Raw genomic sequence first — 6050 nt, 5'->3', positions numbered from 1 at the left:
TGGCTCACATTTTCACAAGTACGTAAAAGACCATGTGGAGCTCTATGCCTGGCAGGCAGTAAAAATCCCATCTCCTTCCTTCCATATTTGTTGAGACAGTCATGAGACTTCAACTCCTTCTTCTCCACACAGCTGGCATGCACAGCAGAGAGGAGCTGCATCCCACAAGTGCTGTGACAGATGTGCTGTATTACTGCAGCTGGATGTTCCTGCTAGGATTGAAGCAGAGGAAACAGTGTCTTTGGTTCTCTTCAACAGAAATGAGAAAACATAAAAAGCTCTCACATCTTTTCCTTAATATTAGGAAAGTTAATATTTCTTTAATATTAGCTCTGTCTTATTTAGTTTGCTAGGGTGATGCAACTACAGTACAAGGGGAATCCATCACTTTCATTAAGCATGGTAAGTAAAACTAACTCAGAAAATAAATAGGCTATTACATATTTCGATGCCTACCTCAGGAGATAGCACATTCATTATATTCCAATAAGCCCCAGACAGAGATAAAAATACACCCAAAATTTGCTAGGGTTGAAAGATGCCTTTTTTTCCTGTGCTCTTGCAGGAGATGCTGTACTTTTCACCACTTCCCTGCCATAGTGAGCTGATCTTCCAGCCCAGGAAAGCAGATGCTGTGCATCATTGCTGTTCTCAGCTGCAGCAGAAGTGAGGAGCCAGCACACAGCAATGGACACACAGGATGTGTCCCTCTGACACATCCTCTTCTCCATTATGGGCTTCTCTCACCTTTGGCTCATGCATTTTCAAGCTCTGTGGAGCAGGCTCACTCTCAGACCTGGCACAGTGACAAGGCTCAAGCCCTCCACATTAAGTTAGGTCTTTAGTCATAACCATGGTATAAGGTCATAAATGATCTTCTTGACCTGATCTTAACAGAGGAGATGAAATACTTGGAAATTTAGTTGGAAAGCTGGAACACCCTCTGAGTGCTCCAATTCTCACCAGCATGGGATACTCGCCTGGTGCTCTTTGGGCATCTGGATGAGTATTGCACAGCTGGCTAAAGGCTGCTTTGTTTTACCCAGTGAAAGCAAATACTATCTCATACAGCAGCTGTGCTTCAAGCACAACGAGCTGCATCTTGATTGCTCTCTTTGAGTCTGCATTGGCTCCTCTACCACCTGCCTCATGGACATCTGCACTGAATACACATCCTGTCAGTTCAGGATTCACCAAGCTTGTTCTGGTGCTGAGAGTCAGAGCACAGTAGAACGCACCATCCTAAAAATGACTCAAGTGAACATCCTCTCATTAGAACAAAGAGCGCCTCTTTCTCTCTCTCAGTGTGAGGTGATTGAATATTTGCTCAGCAGAATTTTCCTGAGGCTGACCATAAGGGTCTATGGCCCTGTGCCTTTATGATAATTGCTATATGATTATTACTTTAATGATTTATTTCTTGGTGAAAAAAGTAGGGAGCACAATCTCTTACTGACAACAGTTGGTAGGGACAACACTGTCTCAGTCTTTGAGATGCTTATTTAGCTGTTACACACACTGGACGGGGGCATAAGGAAGCTGAAGTGGGAGGTTTGCTCCTCCAAACCAGTATAGCTCAGAATTCACGTGCTTTCCTTTATAGCTTTTCAGTGCTTTCTTGCAGCTTGATATGTATAATTTACAGGGCATTTAGAGGCAAAGGATATGATTCCCACACTCAAAGCAAAGGTGTATTTCCCATAAAGGATAGGAATGTTTTTTTACCAACCAGCACATACATGTTTTTTCTTATTTTATCCCATTTTTTCCTCTTCCCTGGACTCCCTTGTTAAATTCACATGTCCATGATGATTAATCCCAGCCTTTTCTCAGAAGTGTGTTGACATCACTGTGGTAAGCCAGTCAGCAAAGCTCACCAGCAAAATGCAGTATATGGCCCACGTGAAATGGCTGCTACAGCACCCTTCAACACTTGCAGAAGAAGAATACCATAAAAACAACAAATAATGTAAAAGAGGATTAAACTGTATGATTTTCTACACCGTTTCCAGTTGGACCAGGGCACTTTGCTAATGAGAGGTGAAAGCCAAATTAGACATTCTTGATGGAGCTTTCATTGTGTGTGGGCGCACACTGACTGCAGATGCAATTATTCTTCAACCCATGGGAACTTCAATCCATAGACTGGCACACCACGTCAAGCTGATCCAGTAAATCTGGCCCCCCAGTCTGACCCAGCTGATTCTTGTTCTTTTCTGCGAAATGACTCTAGAGCAGGGAGGAAGAATGTAAAATGATACGTGCTGCTTTTGCTCGCCTCCAGCCTGAGAGGATAGGTTTGCTTACAAACACTTTCACATTTATCCTACATTAGAAATCAAGATCCTTCCCATCACTGCCAATACAGAGGCAGAACCAAAAAAGAGAGGAAAACCAGAAATGTTTTAGGCAACAGACAAACAAACAAACAAAACAGAAAAAAAAATCAAGATGGAACGATTACAAAGAAATTATTTGTCTTCAGTAAAAAGACAGACTTAGGGAATTGTTCATCAGTTGCAATAGCCGAAATAGACACATGGATGAATTGACAGGTTTACAAGAGTGTTCATCTTCTCAAAAATACACTGAAGTGAAAGTTGATAACTATTTCAAGGGAAAGTTTGGTTAAAAGGTAACGTGAAAGGAACAGAGTCTATTACTCTTCAAATTTTTCTTTATCTTCAAAACAAAGGTGAGGCAATTAAGGTCATAGCAAAGCAGATTAAGTTACTTTTTTGCTTAGGAGATCAACTCTTGTCACTAGAGTGACAGTTCTTCACCTATGCTCCTCACTTTTTGCAGAGAGGAAAAGTCTGATTTTAGCAGGGTGCCTATTTAACAGCATTCACCTTAAGAGCATGCTTTATTACCTCCTAGATGCTTGGGTACCATCACATAAGATGATGCACCGCCATTTGAACTGTACTCTGAGGGTCAGGGTGTTTAGGGGTAGAGGTGTTGGATTTGTGTGGCAAGGGTTTGGTAGCAGGGGTGGCTTCTCTGAGAAGTTGCTAGAAGCCAATGCCAACACAGACCCACCACTGGCCAAGGCTGAGTCCTTCAGTGACAGTGGTAGCACCTCTGGGATAACATATATAAGAAGAGGAAAAGAAAAACAACCTGCAGAACATCGTCAGAGAGAGCAGTGAGAATATGTGAGAGAAACAACCCTGCAGTCACCAAGAGCAGTGCAGAAGGAGGGGCAGAAGGTGCTCCAGGCACCAGAGCAGAGACTCCCCTGGTGCAGACCATGGTGAGGCAGCTGTGCCCCTCCAGCCCATGGAGGTCCATGGTGGAGCAGAGATGCACTTGCAGACCGTGGAGGGACCCACACTGGAGCAGGGGAATGTGCCTGAAGGAGACCCTCAAGGGAAACTCATGCTGGGGCAGGCTTCTAATGGGATCTGTGGAACCATGGAGAGAAGAGCCCATGCTGGAGCAGGTTTTCTGACAGGTCTTGTAACCCTGCAGGGACCCACACTAGAACAGTCTGTTCCTGAGGGGCTGGGAGGGACCCATGATGGAGCGCTTCATGAAGAACTGCACCTGATGGGAGGGACTCATGTTGAAGAAGTTTGTGGAAAACTGTCTTGCATGGCAGGGACCCCATGCTGGAGCAGGGGAAGAACATGGTGAAAAGGAACAGGAGGGACAACATGTGATGAGCTGAACTACAACCCCCACTCTCCATCCCCATGCACCACTCAGGGGGAAAGGAGGTAGAGAAAATTGGGAGTGAAGTTGAGCCTGGGAAGGAGGGAGAGATAGGAAGGTTTATGATTTGGGTATATTTCTCATAATCCTGTTTTGTCTTTCACTCTACTATCTCTCCCCTGCCTAGCTGATGGAGTGGCTTTGGGCATCTAGCATTCAGCCAGGGCCAGCCTGCCACACACATGGAACAGCTCTGTAACCAACTCTGCCAACCCCTGAGACTCTGCTATAGCCTCCTGGCATGTCTAGACAAAATGTATGATGCAGGTTGGCCCCTTCACTGTTGCTGATCAGCAACAGCCACCAGGACTGCTGCCACTCTAAGGAGGCAGACTGTGCAAGCCTTGATGAAGTCAATGGAAAATGCCTTCACTTTGTGATGGTGATTTTTCCTCCATAAAATTATATGTATAGACAGTCAATGTTTTTCGACCTGAAGCAGTTGTTTCTGTGTGCTTTCCCATGCCAAGTATTTTAAATATCTCAATCCAGCCATCTACACTGTTTATGCAACAGTAGATGTTGCATAAACAATAAAATCTACTAGGAAGTGACTCTCATATGTGGCCAGCCCATCATATGCAGCTCTCTGGACCCTGTGGGGGAGGAGCACTTATTCTCTTATCACACCAGGAAAGTCATCCCTCAGCACATCAGCTCCAAATCACAGGGAACTGAATTTAGCTGTCTCACTGAGGTGATGTTAGCCTGGCCAGCAAATGTTCACAGGGCTTACAAAGGGGTTAGATGGTGATGTTCTTGTTTGGAAATTCTGGCAAACCACTGGGAAGACTGAGGACAACATAAGAGCAGCCAGACAGTGGGCGGTTTCTGGTTCTGTGTTCCTACATCAGAATTACAAATGACAGAGTAGTGTTAAGATTTGTAACGGACATAAACACATATCCATTTTAGGAACTAAGGAAGTCTAAGCTTTTTACATGTTGAGATATTGGGGAGAAAAAAGAGAGAAGAAGATTTGTAAGGTAATATAAAGCTAAGAACTACTTTTAGTGGGAAAATACTGAACTTTATGAAGCTGGGAAATCTGATAAGACACAATTAACATAAATTAAATACTTTTCTCTTTCTCCAGTGAAAGAAAATAAAAACTCTAGACCTCCCCTATTTCCTTAAATTAAGGAAGTGGCATCAGATCTGATTTGAGCCCCTCAGAATCTCTCTATTTCCCCTCATGTGAATGTAAAACTCCTATCCATTCATTTCTCTGCAGTTGTATAACCACTTAATTACTTTCTTATTAGCACTATCCTTCTCTAAAGGCTGATGTGTTTTTCTAGATATAATTTCTTTAAATTGCATACTCTTTGTTAAGATGAGCAAAAAGTCATACTACACAGAAGATCACTGAAAAAATATATATAAAAGAGGTGTAAAGATCTCCCAGGAGAGCCGAGTGTCCTCACTGCCAGCTGAAATCAGCAAGAGCAGAGTTGTCGCCAAAGCTCAGCCTCAAATCTGTAACAGGCTGTGAATTTCTGATCTCATTAGGACTCCTCTCCTTCTTTGAACATGAATATTCTTGTGTTCATTCCCATACATTCCTATAATAGCCAGGCGTTGCTGTGGGCTAGTGTAAATGTACTGGGGTTTTGTAATGGTATTGCCAAAGAAACAAATGCTCCAAAGCAACTGCATGGGATTACAGGGAGATGAGCTGTCTGACGTTAGTAAGGTATTTAGTCATTGGGCAAACATCTACTCCGGACTATGTCATGATAGTTTCTGCACAGTTTTCCCTTGCAAAGTCCCCAGATGTTTAACAAGCAGGAGACAAACCGCTGTTCGCTGGGAGGAACCTGCTTCTGTCTGAAATGTGGCACTTCCAAACACAGAATGGTTTGGATTGGAAGGGACCTTTAAAGGCCATCAAGTCCAAACCCCTTGCAATGAACAGTGACATCTTCAAATAGATCTGCTTGCTCCGAGCCTTGTCCAGCCTGTCTGTGAATGTTCCCGGGGATGGGGCATCCACCACTTCTCCGAGCAACCTCTGCCAGTGTTTCACCACTGTCATCACAACACATTCCTTCCTAATATCTAGTCTAAATCTGCCAAAGCGGTTTAAAATCATTACTCCTCGTCCGGGTAAAAAAGTCTGGTCCCAACTTTAAGCTCCCTTTAAGCACTGAAGCTCAGAGATGCTTTAGCAGGCAAGGGGCCGAGGGGGAGAGGGGAACTTGGTGACCGACAACTCAAACCCCTTTCGGTAAGTGTAAATGATGTCGGGAATAGGTAGGGAAAAGCCTTTAGGGCAGGAATAGCAGCTCTCCGCCAACGACCCGCACCTCCGGCGCCCCGCCAAGCCGGCT

Source organism: Camarhynchus parvulus, chromosome 2 (assembly GCF_901933205.1).
Source record: "Camarhynchus parvulus chromosome 2, STF_HiC, whole genome shotgun sequence".
NCBI classification, from domain to species: Eukaryota; Metazoa; Chordata; class Aves; order Passeriformes; family Thraupidae; genus Camarhynchus; species Camarhynchus parvulus.
Note: the sequence above shows the minus strand (reverse complement) of the source record.